This window comes from Petromyzon marinus, chromosome 43 (assembly GCF_048934315.1).
Source record: "Petromyzon marinus isolate PM22_M1 ecotype Great Lakes invasive population chromosome 43, UKy_Petmar_22M1.pri1.0, whole genome shotgun sequence".
Lineage (NCBI taxonomy): Eukaryota > Metazoa > Chordata > Hyperoartia > Petromyzontiformes > Petromyzontidae > Petromyzon > Petromyzon marinus.
The window spans coordinates 10,896,236-10,923,425 of NC_133709.1; the positions used below are offsets into that span (position 1 = coordinate 10,896,236).

A 27,190-nucleotide genomic window follows, 5' to 3' on the forward strand; every position below is an offset into this window, starting at 1 on the left:
TTGCTTTTGGTTTTGTCCTCTCTGGGACTCTTCAGCGAGGCACTGGCCACTTCCCGTGCTGCCGGCCATGCTGACGATGAGGCCCCCTCTCCCCCCCCCCACTCCCCGCGCCACCGAGTGTAGGTGCCGTGTGACAAGGGGTGACTCCACATCATCCAGCAGTGGAGCGACTCTCGCCTGTCACGCTCTCCTCCTGGGTAAGGGCTACGATCTCCCTCCCCCCAAGGAGTCTTCGCCGCTCTGAGTGTCACCTCCAATCTCCACCTCCAATCTTCAACATCACCATCATCATCAGCATCACCTCCATCATCATCAGCATCATCATCACCAGTATCATCACCATCATTATCCCCATCATCATCATCACCATCATCACCTTCATTATCCCCATCATCATCACCATCATCACCTTCATTATCCCCATCATCATCACCACCATCATCATTACCAACATCAACACCATGATCGCCATGAATCACCACCATCATCATCATCACCATCACCGCCATCATCATCACCGCCGTCATCACCATCGGACATGGTCTACGCACTGCTGGATGAAGAGCTTCCCCTCCCCCCCCCCCCCAAAGCAACTCCGACCCACCACTGCTCGAGACCCGACGATCCGTCCCACGGCTTCCACTCAGCCACACGCGAGCCCATTCCACTCCGCGCTCCGTCTCCACGCTCGACGTGCCCCTCCCCCCATCCCCCCCCACCTCTCCCCCCCCCACCCCCCCGCCTTTGGCTTCAGTCTCGTGTCGTCGTTCAGTACCCACTGGCCATCATCGTGATCGTGATCGTCATCATCAATATCGCCATCATTCATCATCGTCATCAGAATCACCATCGCCATTATCATTATCATCATCGCCATCATCATCACCATCAAAATCACCATCGCCATCGTAGTCATCATCGCCATCATCATCGCTATCATCATCATCGCCATCATTGTCATCATCATCGTCGTCATCGCCATCATCATCATCACTGTCACCATCGCCATCATCATCACTGTCACCATCGCCATCATCATCATCATCGCTGTCAGCCACCACGATGAGCCCGCTGCTGGATTGTTGGACTCGCTGTTCCTGTGCACTGCGCCTCCTCCCCTGCTGCTCTCTCTGTTGTTGTTGTTGACGTTGGGCAACAGCGTTTGATTGGCTGAGGCTGTACACTGATATTGTTGTTGTCTGCGTGTTGTTATTGATCGCGCGATTTTAGTTTGCGTAAACAAAAGCCGCGGAGTTGATAGGCGTCTGTGCGCACACTTTATCACGGCGGCCGTTGTAGGAATTCGCGATTCGCTCATTCGTTCGTTCGTTCGCTCGCTCGTTCGCTCGTTCGTTAGTTCGTTCGTTCGAGAGAGGTTAGATCATATCGCTGCGCGAATTATACAACCGCTGTGTCGTGGGCCCCTTCCTCCACCCGACGGGGCCATTGTAATAATGTTGTCACGTGATGAACAAACGTGGCCAGAGTGTCGCTGCCTCACCGAGACACTCAGCGCCACCACCACCACTACCGGCGGTGGTGCTGCTGCTGTTGTTGTTATTGAAGTGGTTGCGGCAGAGCGATTCGCGAACCACGTCCAGCAATTGGGTGCAGAGGTTTGCGGGTGGTTATGGCAACCATCATCATCAGCATCATCAGGCAGTTGCCAGCATGGGGCAGTTGCCAATTCTGGTCACTCCATCAGCGTCAGGAAGTTGCCAGAATGGGGCAGTTGCCAATTCCGGTAACTGAATCAGCATCGGGCAGTTGCCAGTACACCGGGAGCAACTCGATGAACGAAATTCGACAAAATATCCCGACGCAGCATCGTCTGTGTCCGCTATTGATTTGCGATTCTCTTCTCTGAACCCCTGACCCCCATGGCCTCGAGTCCACCTGGCTACCCGACTTTGCAGGATTCTCTTCTTTTCTATTTAGATATTTTGTTTGTCCAGAACGCCTTGGCTCAAGGCGCTTTGGTTACAGTTTTGAGAGCGGTCGCAAACAGCGAGAGTGGTGTACGATGGCGAGTGGCCCGAGGAATGAGTCGCCGTAACAGAGGGCGCATGGAGGGCGGTGGAAAGGGGTCACAGAAGGGTTATAGGGGAGGGATGGGACGGAGAGGAGGGCGCGAGGGGATGGAATAGGGCGATGGACATCCTCGAAGCCCAGTGAGGTTATCCCTGGAAAACAATGAGCGTTGTTGTCACAATGATGATGATGATTGCGCACGTGTGTGTGCATAAATCAGATGTGTTGGGAGACGGTTCTAACCCCGCTGCATAACCTCTGCCCCGTTTATACTCTGTGATTAATTACCCACTCGATACGTTGTTGCGGGAACGCCGCTCGCGAGGCTGCTCTTGGGGCAGGGAATGTCGGCGTAAGGCACTACCACTGGAGTACAACTTCGGATTGCAATGAGGCGGGAGACGGATCTGACGCGTGGCCAAAAACAATTCCCCGGGGGAAGCGTTCCGGACTGGATTTCCGGCTGAAATTAAGCACTACTTGCAACGCGGAGCATATAAATTACGGTGCATTAGGCAGACGTTTCGGGTACTGACCCTTCTCCAGGATCCCTCTCTCTCTCTCTCCCTCCACCTTCGTGTTCCCCTTAACTCAAACCACCGGGTTGATAATGATCACAGTGGATATTGTGCGGTCTGGCCTAGGGGCACCCCCAGTGGCAGCTGACCCTGTGTGGCACCTGGCTTTCATTACCACAGGGAGGCACCGCTGCTGCTGTGGTTCACACGGGACACAGGCTGCTGTTGTTTTTGCTGTAGGGAGACAATGCTGCTGCTGTGTGGTCGAGCCTTAGGGGCACCCCCAGTGGCAGCTGTCCCTGCGTGCGTGTGTGTGTGTGTGTGTGTTATCCCGCCTGCGTAACTTTGCGGCGTCGTTCTTTCGAACTGGCACCGCGACGCTGGTGGCACGCGGTGGCCTCCTCCTGCGAACGACGTCACGGGATCTCTGGCGTCACCCCTGCCCCTGGAGTGGAGCCGTGCAGTGTCGACTGCCGTTACGTCTGCTCCTCTTTCACGTTCTTTGTCTCTGATCCTTCTGTCCTTTGCTCCTCCTCCTCCTCTTCCTCCTCCACCTCCTCCTTCTCTTCTTGTATTCCTTGCAGTCATCTTCTTCTTGTCTCACGGCTGTCCCTCCGCGGACTAACAAAACTCACTCTCTGCCAGCCGGTAAGCATCCCCCATCCTCTACCCGTCTCTCCCTAGCCGAGAGACCAGCTCTGCTCCGGACTGTCCACTCTCTCACCCCGGACTCTAAACTAAAACATATGTTTTTTTTTTTGACCAGGTAAGGGCCCCACTGAGCTATGTAGCTTTTTTTCAGAAGCGAGCTGGCCATCACAAAGGATAGCCCAGCGAAGTGGGCTCATCATCATCATCATCGTGTGGAAATGTACAGCGGTCAAATCATTCGAAATGCGTGATGTCGATTCTGAATGTGGAATGGAAAACCGGAGGATCCGGAGAAAAATCCACGTGACAACGGGGAGAGAGACACCGCAAACTCCAAATATACAGCAGCAGGCGTCAGGGTCGGGATCGAACCCACGACCTCCTGCATACCAGGCGAGGTAGATAACATCTCCTAGCCGCCGTGATGATGATGATGATGATGAGAGAGAGAGCCACGCAGACTCCAAATATACAGCAGCAGGCGCCAGGGTCGGGATCGAACCCACGACCTCCTGCATACCAGGCGAGGTAGTTGACATCTCCTAGCCACCAGGTCACCCCCAGACTGACCCCTGGCTTCACACGGCCACGTGGCTCAGCGGCAGAGGCGTCGCGGGGTCAAATCCTCGGTCGAGGCCGAGGAGGCAGTTGACTCAGCCCATCATCATTATCCCTCCCTTTTTTGGGGGGGGGGGGGGGATGAGGTTGATCAAATATATACCACTTTTATATTCTTGGTTCTTTCGGTAAAGTTATGTAGAAGGGAAACAATAAAATAATAAAAATATAAGACAATAAAATTATCACGACGTTTCGACTGCAACACAAGCAATCATCATCAGGTGTGACAACCACGACGATAAAATATTGTTTTATATTTTTATTATTTAATTGTTTCCTTTCTACGTGGTGACTTTACCGAAAGAACCAAGAATATGAATCACGAAAGCTTTAAATCAAAATACTTTGTGTGGGTGGGAAGTCAACAAGTTGGTTGTCCTACGGATGGCCTCGCCCCCGTCACAGGAATGTGGAGCTTCCACCTCTGGATACGCAGGGCTGTGGAGATGGTTTTGATGATTCTCGATTCGGCCGCAGGGACTCACTGCTGAGTTAGTCAGTGAGAAATGTTGGGATCCCTTGGTGATGTTGGAGTGTCCGGAGCAGAGTTGATGTCTCGAATTAACGCCTCACCACACCTCACCAACACCTCACCACACCTCACCACACCTCAACACCCCTCACCAACACCTCACCACACCTCACCAACACCTCACCACACCTCACCACACCTCACCACACCTCACCACACCTCACCAACACCTCACCACCACCTCACCAACACCTCACCACCACCTCACCACACCTCACCACACCTCACCACACCTCACCACACCTCACCAACACCTCACCACACATCACCACCCCTGGATGCTCTTTGCTTGCGACCGCTTTTCTGCTTTGTTGGAATCTCCTTTACCGGAATAAAAGAACACAAAAACTCCTCTGATTTTCCGCTGCATCTCCCTTTCCTTTCTAGATTTAAAGCTTTCGTGACTGCTATGATCCATACTCTTTGGTTCTATTGTAGGTGAAAATAAAATAACAAAAAATCACGACGTTTCGGCCACAACACAAGCGGCCTTCATCAGGTGAAGGGACGAGACTGTAAAGGCACTTGGCCTTTTTCTTCTCACACAGCTTAAAGGTCGTGATCTAAGCGTGGCTTCTTCCACTCCAGCGCTAATTCCTTTGTCAAGGGGTACCTCTGCGGATGTGTATACTTTAACTTAGCTATTTCAATGAGCCATTTCAATGCTAAATTATATGCTAATTCCTTTGTCAAGGCGCTTTGTTTTCTTCTCACACAGCTTAAAGGTCGTGATCTAAGTGTGGCTTCTCCCACTCCAGCGCTGTCCTCCAGACAGTCTCGTCCCTTCACCTGATGAAGGCCGCTTGTGTTGTGGCCGAAACGTCGTGATTTTTTGTTATTTTATTTTCACCTACGTGACTTTGCTCAATAGAACCAAAGAGTAAGGATCCCTTTCCTCTCCGGATTTCTCCTTATCACGTTCCTCTTGCTGGATGCGTACACCTCTCTTAGTATCATCTCACTTCACCTTGTCCTGCAGCTACAATCATCAACGCCATCACCACAATATCACCACCACCATCATCATCATCGCCATCGTCACCACCACAACCACAACAACAACCACCACCATGATCAGAGCCACCACAACTACCACCACCACCATCATCATCCATGTTGCAGATCGTGTTGTAGGCTCGGCAAGTTAAGCCACCCTGCAGCCGTCTGAATCATTGCCAACGCGTCTCTCGCCGCTCCGATCTCCGATCCCTCCCTCGGATTCTGTATTTTGATCACTTCCTTCTGGGGGAGCTCAGAACTTAACTTCCTGTTGTTGTCTTTGATTTCTTCATGCTGATTGATCTCGGATCTGTCTCTCCAGCTGCTGACATTGAGACCTGCCTTCTGATTGATCTCAGATCTTTCCATTCTCCTGCTGTCTTTAATTACTCCCTTCTGATTGATCTCGGATATTTCCCTCCTGATTTCATTCATTCCTTCTGATTGATCTCAGATTTTTCCATTCTCCTGCTGTCTTTAATTCCTCCCTTCTGATTGATCTCGGATATTTCCCTCCTGATTTCATTCATTCCTTCTGATTGATCTCAGATCTTTCCATTCTCCTGCTGTCTTTAATTCCTCCCTTCTGATTGATCTCAGGTCGTGTCCTCCTGTTACTCTCTATGAATGCTTCCTTCGTTCTGATTGATCTCAAGTATTTCACTCATGCTGCTCTCTTTGAATCCTTCCTTAAGATTGATCTCAGAACAGTTCGCTCCTGCGGCAGCCGATCATTACTTCCGTGTGATTGATATCAGATTTTTTTTTTTACTTCTGCTGTCTGTGATTCCTTCCTTGTGATTGAGCTCAGATATTTCCCTCATGCCAATGTCTTTGATGACTTCCCTATCATTGATATTCGATCTTTCCCTCCGGCTGCTGTCTGTGATTCCTTTGTCCTGATTCATCTCAGATCTTTACATCCTGCTGATTTCCCTCATGCTGCTCTCTTTGAATCCTTCCATCTGATTGATCTCAGATATTTCCCTGCTCCTGCATTCTTTGAATCCTTCCTTCTAATTGATCTTAGATCTTTACCACCTGCTGCTGTTTGATCACTTCCTTTTTATTGATCTCAGATTAATCCATCCTGCTGCTGTCTTGGATTCCTTCCTTCTGATTGATCTCACATCTTTCCCTTCAGCTCCTCTCTTCATTCCCTTGCTTCTGATTTATCTCACATCTTTCCCTCCTGATATTGTCTGATCACTTCCGTCATTTCGATCTCAGATTTTTCCATCCTGCTGCTGTCTTTCATTCTTTCCTTCTGATTGCGTTCAGATCTTTCCATCCTGCTGATGTCTTTGATTCCTTCCTTCTGATCGATCTCTGACCTTTCTGTCCTGCTCATGTCTTTGATTCCTTCCTTTTGATTGTTTTCTGACTTTCCCTCTTCCTGCTGTCTTTGATTCCTTCCTTCTGGTTCATCTCTGATCTTTCCTTCCTGCTGCTGTCTTTGAATCCTTCTTACTGATTGATCTCAGATCTTTTCCTCCTGCTGCTGTCTTTGATTCCTTCTTACTGATTGGTCTCAGATCTTTCCCTCCTGCTGCTGTTTTTGATTCCTTCTTACTGATTGATCTCAGATCTTTCCCTCCTACTGCTGTCTTTGATTCCTTCTTACTGATTTATCTCATATCTTTCCCTCCTGCTACTGTCTTTGATTCCTTCTTACTGATTGATCTCAGATCTTTCCCTCCTGTGACTGTCTTTGATTCCTTCTTACTGATTGATCTCAGATCTTTCCCTCCTGCTACTGTTTTTGATTCCTTGTTACTGATTGATCTCAGATCTTTCCCTCCTGCTGCTGTCTTTGATTCCTTCTTACTGATTGATCTCAGATCTTTCCCTCCTGCTACGGTCTTTGATTCCTTCTTACTGATTGATCTCAGATCTTTCCTTCCTGCTACTGTTTTTGATTCCTTGTTACTGATTGATCTCAGATCTTTCCCTCATGCTGCTGTCTTTGATTCCTTCTTACTGATTGATCTCAGATCTTTCCCTCCTGCTACTGTCTTTGATTCCTTCTTACTGATTGATATCAGATCTTTCCCTCCTGCTACTGTTTTTGATTCCTTGTTACTGATTGATCTCAGATCTTTCCCTCCTGCTGCTGTCTTTGATTCCTTCTTACTGATTGATCTCAGATTTTCCCTCCTGCTGCTGTCTTTGATTCCTTCTTACTGATTGATCTCAGATCATTTTGCTCTGGCTCCTGCCTTTCATCACAACCTTCTCATTGATCTCAGAGCTTTTCTTTCTGTTGTTTTTTTTTATTTCTGCCTTCTTATTGATATCAAGTTTTTCTTTCCTGCTGCTGTTATTGATTCCTTCCATCTGATTGATCTACGATCTTTCCCTGCTGTTGATGTCTGATAGCTTCCTTCTGATTGATCTCACGAATTTCCCTCATGCTGCTCTCTTTGAATCCTTCCTTCTGATTGATCTCAGATTGTTTTCCCTCCTGCTGCAATCATTAATTCCGTCCTTTTGATTGATCTCAGATCTTTCCCTGCTCCTGCTATCTTTGAAACCTTCCTTCTGATTGATCTCAGATCTTTCCCTGCTCCTGCTTTCTTTGAATCCTTCCTTCTGATTAATCTTAGATCTTTCCCACGTGCTGCTATTTGATCACTTCCCTTTTATTGACATCAGATTCATCCATCCTGCTGCTGTCTTGGATTCCTTCCTTCTGATTGCGCTCACAACTTTCCCTCCAGCTCCTCTCTTCATTCTTTTCCTTCTGATTGATCTCAGATCTTTCCCTCCTGCTACTGTCTGATCACTTCCTTCTTTTCGATCTCGGATATTTTCCTCCTGCTGCTGTCTTTACTCTCTTCCTTCATTCTGATTGATCTCAGATCTTTGCATGCTGCTCCTGTCTTTCATGCTTTCATTCTGATTAATCTTATATCTATCCCCCTGCTACTCTCTGATCACTTCCTTCGTATTGATCTCAGATCTTTCCCTGCTGCTGTCTTTGATTCATTCCTTTTGTTTTAAATCAGACCTTTCCCTCCTGATTTTGGCTTTGATTCCTTTCTTCTGATTGAAATCAGACCTTTCCCTCCTGATTCTGGCTTTGATTCCTTTCTTCTGATTGATATTCAATCTTTCCCTACAGCTGCTGTCTGTGATTCCTTCCTTCTGATTAATCTCAGATCTTTCCTTCCTGCTCATGTCTTTGATTGCTTCCTTCTGATTGATCTCAGATTTGTCCCTCCTGCTCATATCTTTGATTCCTTCCTTCTGATTGATCTCAAATCTCTCTCCAGCTCCTCTCTTTGATTCCTTGCTTCTGATTGATCTCAAATCTCTCTCCAGCTCCTCTCTTTGATTCCTTCTGATTGTTTTCACATTTTCCCTCCTCCTGCTGTCCTTACTTCCGTCCTTCTGATTGATCTCAGATCTTTCCCTGCTGCTGTCTTTGATTCCTTCCTTCTGATTGATTTCAGATCTTTCCCTCCTGCTACTGTCTTTGATTCCTTCTTACTGATTGATCTCAGATCTTTCCCTCCTGCTACTGTTTTTGATTCCTTGTTACTGATTGATCTCAGATCTTTCCCTCCTGCTGCTGTCTCTGATTCCTTCTTACTGATTGATCTCAGATCTTTCCCTCCTGCTACTGTCTTTGATTCCTTGTTACTGATTGATCTCAGATCTTTCCCTCCTGCTGCTGTCTTTGATTCCTTCTTACTGATTGATCTCAGATCTTTCCCTCCTGCTGCTGTCTATGATTCTTTCTTACTGATTGATCTCAGATCATTTTGCTCTGGCTCCCGCCTTTCATCACAACCTTCTCATTGATCTCAGAGCTTTTCTTTCTGTTGTTTTTTTTATTTCTGCCCTCTTATTGATATCAAGTTTTTCTTTCCTGCTGCTGTCATTGATTCCTTCCATCTGATTGATCTACGATCTTTCCCTGCTGTTGATGTCTGATAGCTTCCTTCTGATTGATCTCACGAATTTCCCTCATGCTGCTCTCTTTGAATCATTCCTTCTGATTGATCTCAGATTTTTTTCCCTCCTGCTGCAATCATTAATTCCGTCCTTTTGATTGATCTCAGATCTTTCCCTGCTCCTGCTATCTTTGAAACCTTCCTTCTGATTGATCTCAGATCTTTCCCACCTGCTGCTATTTGATCACTTCCTTTTTATTGACATCAGATTCATCCATCCTGCTGCTGTTTTGGATTCCTTCCTTCTGATTGCGCTCACAACTTTCCCTCCAGCTCCTCTCTTCATTCTTTTCCTTCTGATTGATCTCAGATCTTTCAATCCTGCTACTGTCTGATCACTTCCTTCTTTTCGATCTCGGATATTTTCCTCCTGCTGCTGTCTTTACTTTCTTCCTTCATTCTGATTGATCTCAGATCTTTACATGCTGCTCCTGTCTTTCATACTTTCATTCTGATTAATCTTATATCTATCCCCCTGCTACTCTCTGATCACTTCCTTCGTATTGATCTCAGATCTTTCCCTGCTTCTGTCTTTGATTCATTCCTTTTGTTTTAAATCAGACCTTTCCCTCCTGATTCTGGCTTTGATTCCTTTCTTCTGATTGAAATCAGACCTTTCCCTCCTGATTCTGGCTTTGATTCCTTTCTTCTGATTGATATTCAATCTTTCCCTACAGCTGCTGTCTGTGATTCCTTCCTTCTGATTGATCTCAGATCTTTCCTTCCTGCTCATGTCTTTGATTGCTTCCTTCTGATTGATCTCAGATTTTTCCCTCCTGCTCATATCTTTGATTCCTTCCTTCTGATTGATCTCAAATCTCTCTCCAGCTCCTCTCTTTGATTCCTTGCTTCTGATTGATCTCAAATCTCTCTCCAGCTCCTCTCTTTGATTCCTTCTGATTGTTTTCACATTTTCCCTCCTCCTGCTGTCCTTACTTCCGTCCTTCTGATTGATCTCAGATCTTTCCCTGCTGCTGTCTTTGATTCCTTCCTTCTGATTGATTTCAGATCTTTCCCTCCTGCTACTGTCTTTGATTCCTTCTTACTGATTGATCTCAGATCTTTCCCTCCTGCTACTGTTTTTGATTCCTTGTTACTGATTGATCTCAGATCTTTCCCTCCTGCTGCTGTCTCTGATTCCTTCTTACTGATTGATCTCAGATCTTTCCCTCCTGCTACTGTCTTTGATTCCTTGTTACTGATTGATCTCAGATCTTTCCCTCCTGCTGCTGTCTTTGATTCCTTCTTACTGATTGATCTCAGATCTTTCCCTCCTGCTGCTGTCTATGATTCTTTCTTACTGATTGATCTCAGATCATTTTGCTCTGGCTCCCGCCTTTCATCACAACCTTCTCATTGATCTCAGAGCTTTTCTTTCTGTTGTTTTTTTTATTTCTGCCCTCTTATTGATATCAAGTTTTTCTTTCCTGCTGCTGTCATTGATTCCTTCCATCTGATTGATCTACGATCTTTCCCTGCTGTTGATGTCTGATAGCTTCCTTCTGATTGATCTCACGAATTTCCCTCATGCTGCTCTCTTTGAATCATTCCTTCTGATTGATCTCAGATTTTTTTCCCTCCTGCTGCAATCATTAATTCCGTCCTTTTGATTGATCTCAGATCTTTCCCTGCTCCTGCTATCTTTGAAACCTTCCTTCTGATTGATCTCAGATCTTTCCCACCTGCTGCTATTTGATCACTTCCTTTTTATTGACATCAGATTCATCCATCCTGCTGCTGTTTTGGATTCCTTCCTTCTGATTGCGCTCACAACTTTCCCTCCAGCTCCTCTCTTCATTCTTTTCCTTCTGATTGATCTCAGATCTTTCAATCCTGCTACTGTCTGATCACTTCCTTCTTTTCGATCTCGGATATTTTCCTCCTGCTGCTGTCTTTACTTTCTTCCTTCATTCTGATTGATCTCAGATCTTTACATGCTGCTCCTGTCTTTCATACTTTCATTCTGATTAATCTTATATCTATCCCCCTGCTACTCTCTGATCACTTCCTTCGTATTGATCTCAGATCTTTCCCTGCTTCTGTCTTTGATTCATTCCTTTTGTTTTAAATCAGACCTTTCCCTCCTGATTCTGGCTTTGATTCCTTTCTTCTGATTGAAATCAGACCTTTCCCTCCTGATTCTGGCTTTGATTCCTTTCTTCTGATTGATATTCAATCTTTCCCTACAGCTGCTGTCTGTGATTCCTTCCTTCTGATTGATCTCAGATCTTTCCTTCCTGCTCATGTCTTTGATTCCTTCCTTCTGATTGATCTCAGATTTTTCCCTCCTGCTCATATCTTTGATTCCTTCCTTCTGATTGATCTCAAATCTCTCTCCAGCTCCTCCCTTTGATTCCTTGCTTCTGATTGTTTTCACATTTTCCTCCTGCTGTCCTTACTTCCGTCCTTCTGATTGATCTCAGATCTTTTCCTGCTGCTGTCTTTGATTCCTTCCTTCTGAATGATTTCAGATCTTTCCCTCCTGGTTTCTTTACTACCTTCCTTTTGATCGATCTCAGACCTTTCCATCCTGCAAATATCTTTGATTTCTTTCTTCTGATTGATCTCAGATCTTTCCTTCCTGCTGCTGTCTTTGATTCCTTCCTTCTGATTGATTTCAGATCTTTCCCTCCTGCTACTGTCTTTGATTCCTTCTTACTGATTGATCTCAGATCTTTCCCTCCTGCTACTGTTTTTGATTCCTTGTTACTGATTGATCTCAGATCTTTCCCTCCTGCTGCTGTCTTTGATTCCTTCTTACTGATTGATCTCAGATCTTTCCCTCCTGCTGCTGTCTTTGATTCCTTGTTACTGATTGATCTCAGATCTTTCCCTCCTGCTGCTGTCTTTGATTCCTTGTTACTGATTGATCTCAGAGCTTTCCCTCCTGCTGCTGTCTTTGATTTCTTCTTACTGATTGATCTCAGATCATTTTGTTCTGGCTCCCGCCTTTCATCACAACCTTCTCATTGATCTCAGAGCTTTTCTTTCTGTTGTTTTTTTTATTTCTGCCTTCTTATTGATCTCAAGTTTTTCTTTCCTGCTGCTGTCATTGATTCCTTCCATCTGATTGATCTACGATCTTTCCCTGCTGTTGATGTCTGATAGCTTCCTTCTGATTGATCTCACGAATTTCCCTCATGCTGTTCTCTTTGAATCATTCCTTCTGATTGATCTCAGATTTTTTTCCCTCCTGCTGCAATCATTAATTCCGTCCTTTTGATTGATCTCAGATCTTTCCCTGCTCCTGCTATCTTTGAAACCTTCCTTCTGATTGATCTCAGATCTTTCCCTGCTCCTGCTTTCTTTGAATCCTTCCTTCTGATTAATCTTAGATCTTTCCACCTGCTGCTATTTGATCACTTCCTTTTTATTGACATCAGATTCATCCATCCTGCTGCTGTTTTGGATTCCTTCCTTCTGATTGCACTCACAACTTTCCCTCCAGCTCCTCTCTTCATTATTTTCCTTCTGATTGAACTCATATCTTTCCGTCCTGCTACTGTCTGATCACTTCCTTCTTTTCGATCTCGGATATTTTCCTCCTGCTGCTGTCTTTACTTTCTTCCTTCATTCTGATTGATCTTAGATCTTTACATGCTGCTCCTGTCTTTCATACTTTCATTCTGATTAATCTTATATCTATCCCCCTGCTACTCTCTGATCACTTCCTTCGTATTGATCTCAGATCTTTCCCTGCTGCTGTCTTTGATTCATTCTTTTTGTTTTAAATCAGACCTTTTCCTCCTGATTCTGGCTTTAATTCCTTTCTTCTGATTGAAATCAGACCTTTCCCTCCTGATTCTGGCTTTGATTCCTTTCTTCTGATTGATATTCAATCTTTCCCTACAGCTGCTGTCTGTGATTCCTTCCTTCTGATTGATCTCAGATCTTTCCTTCCTGCTCATGTCTTTGATTCCTTCCTTCTGATTGATCTCAGATTTTTCCCTCCTGCTCATATCTTTGATTCCTTCCTTCTGATTGATCTCAAATCTCTCTCCAGCTCCTCTCTTTGATTCCTTGCTTCTGATTGTTTTCACATTTTCCCTCCTCCTGCTGTCCTTACTTCCGTCCTTCTGATTGATCTCAGATCTTTCCCTGCTGCTGTCTTTGATTCCTTCCTTCTGATTGATTTCAGATCTTTCCCTCCTGGTTTCTTTACTACCTTCCTTTTGATTGATCTCAGACCTTTCCGTCCTGCAAATATCTTTGATTTCTTTCTTCAGATTCATCTCAGATCTTTCCTTCCTGCTGCTGTCTTTGATTCCTTCCTACTGATTGATCTTAGACTTTTCCCTCCTGCTGCTGTTTGAGCACGTTCTTTTGATTGATCTAAGATCTTACCCTCCTGCTGTTGCTGCCTTTAATTGCTTCCTTCTGATTGACATCACATATTTCTCTCCTAGTCCTGATTTCATTAGTTCATTCTTGTTGAGTTCATATCTTTCCCTCCTGCTGCTGAATTTGATTAGTTTGTTCAGATTGAGTTCAGATATTTCTCTCCTGCTGCTTTCTTTTAATTCCTTCCTTCTGGACGATCTCAGATTGTCACTCCTACTGCTGTCTAAATACTTCCTTCTGATTTATCTCACATCTATCCCTCCTGCTCCTGTCTTTGATTCCTTCATCCTGATTGATCTCAGATATTTCGCTGCTGTTGATGTCAGATTCCTTCCTTCTGATTGATCTCACGAATTTCCTTCCTGCTCCTATCTTTGAATCGTTCCATTGATTGATCTCAGATTTATACATCCTGCTGCTGTCTTGGATTCCTTCCTTCTGATTGAGCTCAGATCTTTCCCTCCTGCTGTCTTTGATTCATTCCTTCTGATTGCGTTCACATCTTTCCATCCTGCTGCTATCTTTGATTCCTTCCTTGTGATTGAAATCGGACCTTTCCCTCCTGCTTCTAGCTTTCATTCCTTCCTTCTGATTGATCTCAGACCTTTCCCTCCTGCTGCTGGCTTTGATTCCTTCCTTCTGATCGATGTCAGACCTTTCTGTCCTGCTAATGTTTTAGATTCCTTCCTTCTGATTGATCTCAAATCTCTCTCTCCAGCTCCTCTCTTTGATTCCTTCCTTCTGATTGATCTCAAATCTCTCTCTCTCCAGCTCCCCTCTTTGATTCCTTCTGATTGTTTTCACATTTTCCCTCCTCCTGCTGTCTTTGCTTCCGTCCTCCTGATCGATCTCAGATCGTTTCCTCCTGCTGCTGTCTTTATTTCCTTCCTTCTAAATTGATCTCAGATCTTTCCCTCCTGCTCATGTCTTTGATTCCTACCTTCTGATTGATTTCATATCTTTTCCTCCTGGTTTATTTACTACCTTCCTTCTGATCGATCTCAGACCTTTCCATCCTGCAAATATCTTTGATTTCTTTCTTCTGATTCATCTCAGATCCTTCCTGCTGCTGTCTTTGATTCCTTCCTACTGATTGATCTCAGACTTTTCCCTTCTGCTGCTGTTTGAGCACGTTCTTTTGATTGATCTAAGATCTTACCCTCCTGCTGCTGCTGCCTTTGATTGCTTCCTTCTGATTGACATCAGATCTTTCTCTCCATTACTTCATTACTTCATTCTTGTTGAGTTCATATCTTTCCCTCCTGCTGCTGAATTTGATTAATTTGTTGAGATTGAGTTCAGATCATTCTCTCCTGCTGCTTTCTTTAATTCCTTCCTTCTGAATGATCTTAGATTTTTCACTCCTATTGCTGTCTAAATACTTCCTTCTGATTTATCTCACATCGATCCCTTCTGCTCCTGTCTTTGATTCCTTCGTCCTGATTGATCTCAGATATTTCCCTGCTGTTGATGTCTGATTCCTTCCTTTTGATTGAGCTCAGATCTTTCCCTCCTGCTACTGTCTGATCACTTCCTTCTTATTGATCTCAGATCTTTCCCTGCAGCTGTCTTTGATTAATTCCTTCTGATTGCGTTCAGATCTTTCCATAATGCTGCTATCTTTGATTCCTTCCTTGTGATTGAAATCAGACTTTTCCCTCCTGCTTCTGGCTTTCATTCATTTCTTCTGATTGATGTTCAATTTTCCCTACAGCTGCTGTCTGTGATTTCTTCCTTCTGATTGATTTCAGATCTTTCCCTCCTGCTCATGTCTTTATTTCATTACTTCTGATCGATCTCATCCCTTTCCGTCCTGCAAATGTCTTTGATTCCTTCCTTCTGATTCATCTCAGATCTGTCCCTCCTGCTACTGTCTGATTACTTCCTTCTTATTGATCTCAGATCTTTCCCTGCTGCTGTCTTTCATTCCTTCGTTCTGATTGATTTCAGATCCTTTCCTCCTGCTGCTGTCTTTATTCATTCCTTCTAATTGAAATCAGATCTTTCCCTCCTGCTCTTGTCTTTGATTTCTTCCGTCTGATTGATCTCAGATCATTCCCTCCTGCTACTGTCTGATCACTTCCTTCTTATTGATATCAAAATTTTCCCTTCTGCCGTATTTGATTCCTCCCTTCTGATCGCTCTCAGACCTTTCACTCCTCCTGCTGTCTTTATTTCATTCCGTCTGATCGATCTCAGCTCTTTCCATCCTGCAAATGTCTTTGATTTCTTCTGATTCATCTCAGATCTTTCCTTCCTGCAGCTGCCTTTGATTCCTTCCTTCTGATCGATCTCAGATCGTTTCCTCCTTCTGCCATCTTTATTTTCTTCCTTCTGATTCATCTCAGATATTACCCTCATGCTGCTGAATTTGATTCATTCCTTCAGATTGAGTTCAGATCTCTCCCTCCTGCTACTGTCTGATCACTTCCTTCTCATTGATTCTCAGATTTTTCTCTGCTGCTGTCTTCGATTCCTTCGTTCTGATTGCATTCAGATCCTTTCTTCCTGCTGCTGTCTTTATTTAATTCCTTCTGACTGATCTCAGATCTTTCCTTCCTGCTGCTGTCCTTGATTCCTTCCTTCTGATTTATCTCAGATCTTTCCTTGCTGCTGTCTTTACTTCCTTCCTTCTGATCGCTCTCAGACCTTTCACTCCTCCTAGTGTCTTTACTTTCTTCCTTCCAATTGATTTCAGACCTTTCATCCTGCAAATGTCTTTCATACCTGCCTTCTGATTGATCCCAGATCATTGCCTCATGCTGCTGTCTTTCAATCCTTCCTTCTGATTGATCTCCGAACTTTCACTCCTACTCATGTCTTTGATTCCTTTCTTGTTATTTTTTTCAGATCTTTCCTTCCTGCAGCTGTCTTTTATTCCTTCCTTCTGATTTTTCTCAGATCTTTCCCTGCTGCTGTCTTTGATTCCTTCCTTCTGATTGCGTTCAGATCATTTCATCCTGCTGCTGTCTTTATTTAATTCCTTCTGATCGCCATCAGACCTTTCCTTCCTGTTGCTGTCTGACCACTTCCTTCTTATTGCTCTCAGAATTTTCCCTGTTGCTGTCTTTGATTCCTTCCTTCTGATTGGTGTCAAATCTCTCCTTCCTGCTGCTATCTTTCATTCCTTCCTTCTGATTGACCTCAGATCTTTCTCTCCTTCTGCTGTCATTAATTCCTTCCTCCTGATTGATCTTAGACCTTTCTCTCCTTCTGCTGTCATTAATTTCTTCCTCCTAATTGATCTCAGACCTTTCCTTCCTCCTACTGTCTTTACTTTTTTCGGATCGATTTCAGACCTTTCATCCTGCAAATGTCTTTCATGCTTGCCTTCTGATTGGTCCCAGATCATTCCCTCATGCTGTTGTCTTTGAATCCTTCCTTCTGATTGATCTCCGAACTTTCCTTCCTGCTGCTGTCTTTGATTCCTTCCTTCTGATTGATTCAGATCTTTCCCTCCTGCTGTTTTCTTGAATTCCTTCCTTATGATTGATATAAAATCTCTCATTCCTGTTGCTATCTTTCATTCCTTTCTGATTAATCTAATATCTTTCTCTCCTCCTGATTTCTTTACTGCATTCCTTTTGATCGATCTCAGATCTTTCCCTCCTGCTCCTGTCTTTGATTCCTTCCTACTGATTGATATCAGATCATTCCCTCCTGCTGTTGTCTTTAATTCCTTCCTTCTGATTGATTTCAGATTGTTGCCTCCTGCTTCTGTCTTTGATTCCTTCCTAATTATTTATCTCAGATCCTTGCCCTCTGCTGCTATCTTTGATTCCTTCATTCTGATTGATCTCAGATCTTTCACTCCTACTCATGTCTTTGATTCCTTCCTTTTGATTGTTTTCAGATTTTCCCTCCTCCTGCTGTCTTTCCTTCCTTCCTTCTGATCGATCTCAGATCGTTTCCTCCTTCTGCTGTCTTTTTTTCCTTCCTTCTGATTGCTCTCAGATATTTCCCTCATACTGCTCTTTTTGAATCCTTCCTTCGGATTGAGTTCAGATTTTTCCTTCTTGCTGTTGTCTTTGATTCCTTCCTTCTCATTGATTTCAGATTGTTGCCTCCTGCTCATCTCTTTATTTCCTTCCTTCTGATTGATCCTAGATCTTTTCCCCTGCTACTGTCTGATCACTTTCTTCTTATTGATCTCAGATTTTTCCCTGCTGCTGTCTTTGATTCCGTCCTTCTGATTGCGTTCAGATCATTTCTTAATGCTGCTGTCTTTATTTCATTCCTTATGATTGAAATCAGACCTTTCGCTCCTGCTGCTGTCTTTGATTCCTTCTTTCTGATTGATTTCAGATCTTTCAGTTCTTCTGCTTCCTTCTGATCGATCTCAGACGTTTCCCTCCTACTGTCTTTACTTTCTTTCTTCCGATCGATTTCACACCTTTCATCCTGCAAATGTTTGTCATTCCTTCCTTCTGCTTTATTTAATATCTTTCCCTGCTGCTGTATTTAATTATTTCATTATGATCGATATCAGATCTTTCCATCCTGCTCCTGATTTCATTCCTTCCTTCTCATTGATCCCAGATCTTTCTCTCCTGCTGCTGCCTGTGATTCCTTCCTTCTGATTGATCTCAGATCTTTCCCTCCTGCTGTTTTCTTGGATTCCTTCCTCATGGTTGATATAAAATCTCCCCTTCCTGGTTGCTATCTTTCATTCCTTCTTTCTGATTAATCTAATATCTTTCTCTCCTGCTGATATCTTTCATTCGTTTCCTCTGATTGATCCCAGACCTTTCCCTCCCCCTGCTCTCTTTACTTCCTTCCTTCTGATCGATCTCAGACCTGCTGCTGTCTTTGATTCCTTCCTTCTGATTGATCCTAGATCTGTCCCTTCTGCTTCTGTCTTGCTCACTTCCTTCTGATTTATATAATATATTTATCTCCTTCTGCTCTCTTTACTTCCTTCCTTATGATTGATCTCAGATTTTTCCCTCCTGCTGTTGTCTTTGATTACTTCCTACTGATTGATCCTAGATCTGTCCCTTCTGCTTCTGTCTTGCTCACTTCCTTCTGATTTACATAATATATGTATCTCCTTCTGCTCTCTTTACTTCCTTCCTTTTGATCGATCTCAGACTTTTCTGTCCTGCTGCTGTCTTTGATTACTTCCTTCTGATTGATCCTAGATCTGTCCCTTCTGCTGCTGTCTGATCACTTCCTTCTTATTGATCTCAGAATTTTCCCTGTTGCTGCCTTTGATTCCTTCCTTCTGATTGCGTTCAGATCCTTTACTCCTGCTGCTGTCTTTATTTCATTCCTTATGATTGAAACCAGACCTTTCCTTCCTGCTGCTGTCTTTGATTCCTTCCTTCTGATTGATCTCAGACCTTTTCCTCCTTCTACTCTCTTGGATTCCTTCCTCATGATTGGTGTCAAATCACTCCTTCCTGCTGCTATCTTTCATTCCTTCCTTTTGATTGACCTTAGATCTTTCTCTCCTTCTGCTGTCATTAATTCCTTCCTTCTGGTCGATCTCAGACGTTTCCCTCCTACTGTCTTTACTTTTTTCCTTCCGATCGATTTCAGACATTTCATCCTGCAAATGTTTTTCATTCCTTCCTTCTGATTTATTTCAGATATTTCCCTGCTGCTGTATTTAATTATTTCATTATGATTGATATCAGATCTTTCCATCCTGCTCCTGATTTGATTCCTTCCTTCTCATTGATCCCAGATCTTTCTCTCCTGCTGCTGCCTGTGATTCCATCCTTCTGATTGATCTCAGATCTTTCCCTCCTGCTGTTTTCTTGGATTCCTTCCTCATGGTTGATATAAAATCTCCCCTCCTGGTTGCTATCTTTCATTCCTTCTTTCTGATTAATCTAATATCTTTCTCTCCTGCTGCTGTCTTTCATTCGTTTCCTCTGATTGATCCCAGACCTTTCCCTCCCCCTGCTCTCTTTACTTCCTTCCTTCTGATCGATCTCAGACTTTTCTGTCCTGCTGCTGTCTTTGATTCCTTCCTTCTGATTGATCCTAGATCTGTCCCTTCTGCTGCCGTCTGATCACTTCCTTCTTATTGATCTCAGAATTTTCCCTGTTGCTGTCTTTGATTCCTTCCTTCTGATTGCGTTCAGATCCTTTACTCCTGCTGCTGTCTTTATTTCATTTTTTTATTGAAATCAGACCTTTCCTTCCTGCTGCAGTCTTTGATTCCTTCCTTCTGATTGATCCCATATCTGTCCCTTCTGCTGATGTCTGATCACTTCCTTCTGATTGATCTCAGATATTTCTCTCCTCCTTCCTTCCTACTGATTGATCACAGATCTATCCATCCTGCTTCTGCCTTTGATTACTTCCTTCTGATTGATACCAGATCTGCCCCTTCTGCTGCTGTTTTTCTCACTTCCTTCTGATTGATCTCAGATCTTTCACTCCTGCTGTCTGCAATTCCTTTCTTCTGATTGATCTCAGATCTTCCCCTGCTGCTGCTGTCTGATCACTTCCTTCTGATTAATCTAATATCTTTCTCTCCTGCTGCTGTATTTCATTCGTTTCCTCTGATTGATCCCAGACCTTTCCCTCCCCCCTCTCTCTTTACTTCCATCCTTCTGATCGATCTCGGACTTTTCTGTCCTGCTGCTGTCTTTGATTCCTTCCTACTGATTGATCCTAGATCTGTCCCTTCTGCTTCTGTCTTTCTCACTTCCTTCTGATTTATATAATGTATTTATCTCCTTCTGCTCTCTTTACTTCCTTCCTTCTGATCGATCTCGGACTTTTCTGTCCTGCTGCTGTCTTTGATTCCTTCCTACTGATTGATCCTATATCTGTCCCTTCTGCTTCTGTCTTGCTCACTTCCTTCTGATTTATATAATATATTTATCTCCTTCTGCTCTCTTTACTTCCTTCCTTATGATTGATCTCAGATCTTTCCGTCCTGCTGTTGTTTTTGATTCCTTCCTCCTGATTGATCTCAGACCTTTCTCTCCTCCTGTTGTCATGAATTCCTTCCTTCTGATTGATCACAAATCTATCCATCCTGCTTCTGCCTTTGATTACTTCCTTCTGATTGATACCAGATCTGTCCCTTCTGCTGCTGTTTTTCTCATTTCCTTCTGATTGATCTCAGATCTTTCCCTCTTGTTGCTGTCTTTGATTCCTTCCTCCTGATTGATCTCAGATCTTTCTCTCCTGCTGTCTTCAATTCCTTCTTTCTGATTAATCTAATATCTTTCTCTCCTGCTGCTGTCTTTCATTCGTTTCCTCTGATTGATCCCAGACCTTTCCCTCCCCCTGCTCTCTTTACTTCCTTCCTTCTGATCGATCTCAGATCTTTCCCTCCTGTTATTGTCTTTGATTCCTTCCATCTGATTGATCCCAGATCTGTCCCTTCTGCTTCTGTCTTGCTCACTTCCTTCTGATTTATATAATATATTTATCTCCTTCTGCTGTCTTAAATTTCTTCCTTCTGATTGATCTCAGATCTTCCCCTGCTGCTGTTGTCTGATCACTTCCTTCTGATTGATCTCAGATCTTTCCCTCCTGCTCATGTCTTTCATTCCTTCCTTCTGATTGATCTCAGATCGTTCTCTCCTGCTATCTTCAATTCCTTCTTTCTGATTAATCTAATATCTTTCTCTCCTGCTGCTGCCTGGGATTCCTTCCTTCTGATTGATCTCAGATCTTTCTCTCCTGCTGTTTGCTTGGATTCCTTCCTTATGGTTCATATAAAATCTCCCCTTCCTGTTGCTATCTGTCATTCCTTCTTTCTAATATCTTTCTCTCCTGCTGTTGTCTTTCATTCGTTTCCTCTGATTGATCCCTGACCTTTCCCTTCCCCTGCTCTCTTTACTTCCTTCCTTCTGATCGATCTCAGACCTGCTGCTGTCTTTGATTCCTTCCTTCTGATTGATCCTGTCTTTGATTCCTTCCGTATCAACTCAGATCTTTATCTCCTACTGCTGCCTTTGATCATTTCCATCTGTCCTATCTCAAAACTTTTCCCCTCCTGCATGATCACTTCCTTGTGTTCGATATCTCCTCTTTATTTTCCGCTGCGGCTTTTGATAATTTCCTTCCGTCCGATCTCAGATCTCTTTCCTGCTACGATCTTTAATCATTTTCCGTCGTCTTATTTCAGATAATTCTCTCATGCTGTCTTTAAGTCCTGCCTTATATGAAGCTGTTTCACTCCTGCTGCTGTTTCTCGTAATGTCCTGTTGATCTCATCTCTGTTTATCCTCCAGTTGTCTTGGCCCATTTTCTTCCGTATGATATGAACTATTTCTCTGCTCCTGCTCTCGATTATTACTTCATTTTCTTCATCTCAGATCTTACTTTCCTGCTGATATTTTTGATCATTTCCTTTTGTCGGATCCAAGTTCTTTCTTTCCTGCTGCGTGGTTTAATTATTTTGTTTCGTCGGATCTCTCCTCTGTTTCTCATGCTGCTGTCTTTTTGCCTACATTCAGATGTATTTCTACTTCCTTCTGATTAATGTCAACATTTCCCTCTTTCTGCTATCTTTGATCACCTTCTTCTGTCTGATTTCACATTTTTCTATTTTCTTGCTGTTTCTAATTATTGCCATCTGCCCGATCTGATTCATGTCTCTGCTGCTGCTGCTCTTTCTCTCTTTCTGCTGCTGCTTTTATCACTTCTGTCTAATCTAAACTTTGTCTTTCCCGCTGAGATTTTTTATCATTTATTTTGTCTAATTTCAGATCTTTCCATATTCCGGCTGCTGTCTTTGATCACTTCCTTATTTATCATCTCAGTTTTACGTCCTACAGCTATCTTTGATCATGGATTTATCTCTGATCTAAGAACGTTTACTCCTCTTGCTACTTTATATTAAAAAAAATCCTTCTTTCTGTCCTCCAGCTGATTAATCTCAGCTCATTCTCTTCTGCTGCTATATTGATCACTTCCTTCTGATTGATCTAATATCTTCTCTCCTCATGCTACTCTTGATCATTTGGCTTCCTTTTGATCTCTGAACTTTCTTTCGTCTTTCATAACTTCCTTCTGCTTGATATCAGCTTTCTCTCCTGCTGGTGTCTTTGTTCATTTCCACCTGCCTCATTTCAAATATGTCTATCTTGCTGTTGCCGTTGATACTTTCATTCTGTCTGATCTCAACGCTTTCTCTCCTGCTGTGATTTTGGACAACTTCCTTCCGTCAGATTTCACCTCTTTCTCTCCTCTTGCTGTGTTTGATACATTTTTGGTTCTTCGTAATCCAATCGCTGTTTCTCCTGCTGCCCTTCATGTCCTTCTGATAAGTTGTATTATTTTGATCATTTGTATCTTTCTGATATCAGAACTTTCCCTCCTATTGCTGTATTTGATCAATTCACTCTGTGAGATCTAAACCTTTTTGCTGCCACTGCTGCTGCTCTTGCTGTCCTTGATTATTTCCATCTGACTGATTCTCAGATCCTCCTGTCCTCCTGATAGCTTTGGTTATTTCCTTATGTTTCATATCAGATCTTTCTATCCTCTGGCTATCTTTAATTATTTGTTTCTGTACGATCTAAACTGTTTCTTTGCTGCTGCTGTTTCAATCATTTCCTTTTGATTGGATTCAGCTCTTTCTCTCCTGCTGCTATCTTAGATAATTTACTCCTGTCTGATCTAACGTGTTTCCCGCTGCCCTTTCTCTACTCCTGCTATTGTTTCATTATTTCTATCTTTCTCATCGAATATCTTTCCGGCCTGCTTTCTCTTCGATACTTTTATTTGTTGTATTTCAGATCTTTCTCTCCTCCTGCTTCCTGATCATTTCCATCTAACTGATCTCATCTTTGTATCTCCTTTTCCTCTCTTTTCCTCTCTTTGATCATTTCCTTCTGCATGATCGAGAAACGTCGTGATAATATTATTGTGTTATTTTATTTTATCAATTTATTATTTTATTCTCATTCTACGTGACTTTACCGAAAGAACCAAAGGAGATGATCGAGCATCTTTCCTGCTGCTCTTCTTCTCCCCCTATTATCTTTGATTATTTCCTTCTGTTTGATCTCATAACTTTATTTCCTGCTGCTATCATTGATCATTTGCTTCCTTCTGATATCATGAAGTGCTCTCCCCCCCCCCCCCCCCCCACTGTATTTTATCATATCATTCTGTCTGATGTCAGATATCTCTCTCCCACTGCTGTCTTTGATCATTTCCTTCTGTCTGATTTCATATCTTGCTCTTCTCCTGCTATCTTTTATAATTTCTATCTGATTTCAGATATTTCATTCCTGCGACTGGTTTTGGTAACTTCTTTCTGCCTGGTCGAATCTCTGTCTCTCGTGCTGCTCTTTTTGTCCTCCTGATATCTTTGATCATCTCTTTCTGTTTCATCTCAGATCTTTCTTGTCTCCCGCTGTCTTTAATAATTTCAATCAGTCTGATATGAGATCGTGCTCTCCCCCTACCGTATTTTATCACTTCCTTTTATCTGATCTAAGATCTTTCCTGCTGCGCTTTCTCTCCTCCTGCTATCTTTGATAATTTTCTTCTCTCTGATTATCAGAACTTTCTCTCCTGTTATCTTTGATTATTTCCATCTGTCAGATCTCAACTCTTTCTTTCCTGCTGCTGTCTTTGATTATTTCCTTCTGCCTGGTATCATTGCTGCATCTCCTGCTCCTGCCATTGATCTTTATCTCACGTCTGATCTAAGATCTTTCTCGCTGCTCTTTCACTCCTCCTGCTATCTTTGCTTGTTTCCTTCTGTTGTTATCTCAGATGCTGCTCTCCCCCTGCTCTCATGTATCATTTCCTTCTGTTTGATCTCAGATATTTCTCTCCTGCTGCTATCTTTGATATTTCCTTCTGTAAGATCTCAACTATTTCTCTCCCCTTGCTTCTGTCATTGATCATTCCCTCCTGTCAAATCTCACCTCTTTGTCTAAGATCGTTTTCTCGTCCCGCTGATTTTGATCATTTCCTTTTGTCAAATCTCAGATATTTATCTCCTGCTGCTATCTTCGATTATTTCCTTCCATCTGGTCTCTTTTTAACGATCTCACCACTTTCATTTCTTCTCTCTCCTGCTCTCCTTATTTTCCCATCCTTCTGATCTCACCTCTTTCTCGCCTCCTCTCACTAAACATTCGCCTCTCTTTTTTTCTGTTCCTCCGGTCTCCCCTGTGGCACATCCCCCCGCAAGTTCTCTTTCACTCATTCTGCTCCCTCGGATCTCTCCTCCGCCTCCTTAACCGACATTTATCCTTCCCCACCATTGCTCCCATCGCCATCCTCATCGCGACCCCGCGGGTCCCACGTTGCATTCAACCTCGGCTCTCTGCTGCGGTCGTGACCCCTCCCGCCCGGCCGAAATGAGCCCGATCCCGACAGCGTATGGGGCTGCATCTCGTCGCGCGCTGACGCCGATTCACTGAGTCTCAATGAGCATATTAAGAAGGCGCATTCTCTCTCAGCCCGTCAGCTGGACTTATTGGTAATGTTGCGGCCTGCGATCCACACACCTTTGGAGCTATTTACAATTATGCCTCCTGCGTTGCTGATAGCAGGGGGTAGCAGCTGTCTATCATCATGATAGTAATCACTGGACATGGTCGATCCACTGTAAGCAGATGGAGATGTGAGGGTTGTTGCGGTGTCAGCCCGGATGTTGAAAGGGGACAGCCAGCCACTGACTGTACCGCGCGTGTGTGTGTGCGTGTGAATCACTGACAGCCGTTTGAATAAAAGACACGTGTTGATGAATAGGATGACGAATAAATTCGCTTGAGACTACGAAGGGAAGTTGTATTCACTGTATATTGAACTTCTTTCACGCCGTACGTAGCCAGCCGTGCTCATCGGAGGTTGCGGGGGGGGGGGAATAACAAATGGAAGAAACACAAAAAGGCAGCTCCAAAGGAATTCGTTTTCAACCGAGATTTAAAGGTACACAGTTCCAGTGGCTTCCTAATTTCGGAAGGAAGAGTGTTCCAGACAGCGCAAGACGTGGCCACCACCCGTCTCTTACGAAGTCGACCACAGCAGGAGGTGTCGGTTGCGATGGTCTTGTACGATCGTACCGAGCCGTCGGCCCAAATAAACACTGGAGGGATAGACGTTATCCCTATGGACCGCACAGCCTCCACCCAAATGTAATTACTGAGCCTTACCTGGTCGCTACGGCCCAGGTGGACCTGTAATCCGGCGCTGCGCGGTGGATCGCACGCAAACTCTACTGCGAACACCCCCTTCCCGTGCGTGGCGTCGAGGAGACGCTGTTCGATGGCAGTTGCAGCAAAACAAATGTGAACCTCCAGCTGCTCCGTCTCCCGAGTGTTTCCCCCCCCCACCCCACCTCCTTTGCCGGTTTCCTACAACCTGTGAAGGATGGTCTTGAGTTGGCCAATAACACATTCCGCGCTTTCCAGGGGAGCGCAGAGCTGGGGGCAAATTATTGGCGCCGAACTCTTCGCTCGAACTGCGACCTTCTCGCTCGTCCGAGGTGCCTCCTCGAGCATCTGAGACGTTCTTTCTCTGTGAGAGCGAGGGAATGCCGCGCTGTAGGTCATAGTTCACCCGCATTGGCTGATGATGGGACGCCGAATGCCGAAACCGGTCCTTTGCCATATACACGTCTGGGCGGTTTCGCCAGCATTGGATCAAGCAAAGCCTGAGTGCGCTGCTGATGAGACACTCAAGGCCGAAGCTGGCCCAGAGTTTAGCAGTTGATGCCGCTGGGGTTATGCCCTCGCAGAAGGCCACGTCGCGGCTGACGGGATGTGTGAAGAAACACTTCATCGCATGCAGATAGAAGAGAATATCAGAATCGTAATATGCATACTGGAGGAATCCGATGAGCCATGAAGCTCTTGTTCGCAGATGTCCAGCAGGGGGTACGGGGTCAGAACGTTACAACAACAAACAGTACCAAAAAAACAACACGATAGGAATTCCAATGTATAGGAAATGAGAAGGCCCGTTGTCCGAAACGTCGCCGATTGTGTAACGATTGCTGTATCGGCTCCGGGTGCAGTGTTGCTGTTTGACACGGGGCGTGTTGACTTTGGTTGTTGTTGTTGTTGTTTGTACTCCGATGCCAACTTAGTCGGTAACTCGTGGGTAATTGACCTTAATTGAGCGTGCACCATCATGGGTGGTGGATAGGACCCATTCGTCGTCTGTTACTCTGAGCGCGCGTGTGTGCAGGAGTGTGTGAGTGTGTGTGTATGTGTGTGTGTGTATCTGAGTGAGTGTATGTGAGTGAGTGTATGTGAGTGTGTGTATGTGAGTGTGTGTATGTGAGTGAGTGTATGTGAGTGAGTGTATGTGAGTGTATGTGAGTGAGTGTATGTGAGTGTGTGTATGTTAGTGTGTGTATGTGAGTGAGTGTATGAGAGTGAGTGTATGTGAGAGTGTGTATGTTAGTGTGTGTATGTGAGTGAGTGTATGTGAGTGAGTGTATGTGAGTGAGTGTATGTGAGTGTATGTGAGCGAGTGTATGTGAGTGTATGTATGTTAGTGTGTGTATGTGAGTGAGTGTGAGTGAGTGTATGTGAGTGAGTGTATGTGAGTGTGTATATGTTAGTGTGTGTATGTGAGTGAGTGTATGTGTGTAT

General features: G+C 44.2%; 1 long non-coding RNA gene across 2 annotated transcripts in view; it reads left to right on the forward strand.

Moving 5' to 3' along the window:
• Window positions 1-25,367, forward strand: part of LOC142930809 (uncharacterized) — a 52,963-nt gene extending 27,596 nt beyond the window's left edge. The window contains exons 3-4 of one of the 2 annotated variants that reach the window (XR_012946782.1): window positions 124-197; window positions 3,134-25,367. This is a non-coding gene — a long non-coding RNA (uncharacterized LOC142930809). Of the gene's footprint in view, window positions 1-123 lie in introns of both variants that reach the window. The other variant, XR_012946781.1, reaches the window with a different exon arrangement.
• The last annotated feature ends 1,823 nt before the right edge of the window (window positions 25,368-27,190 follow it).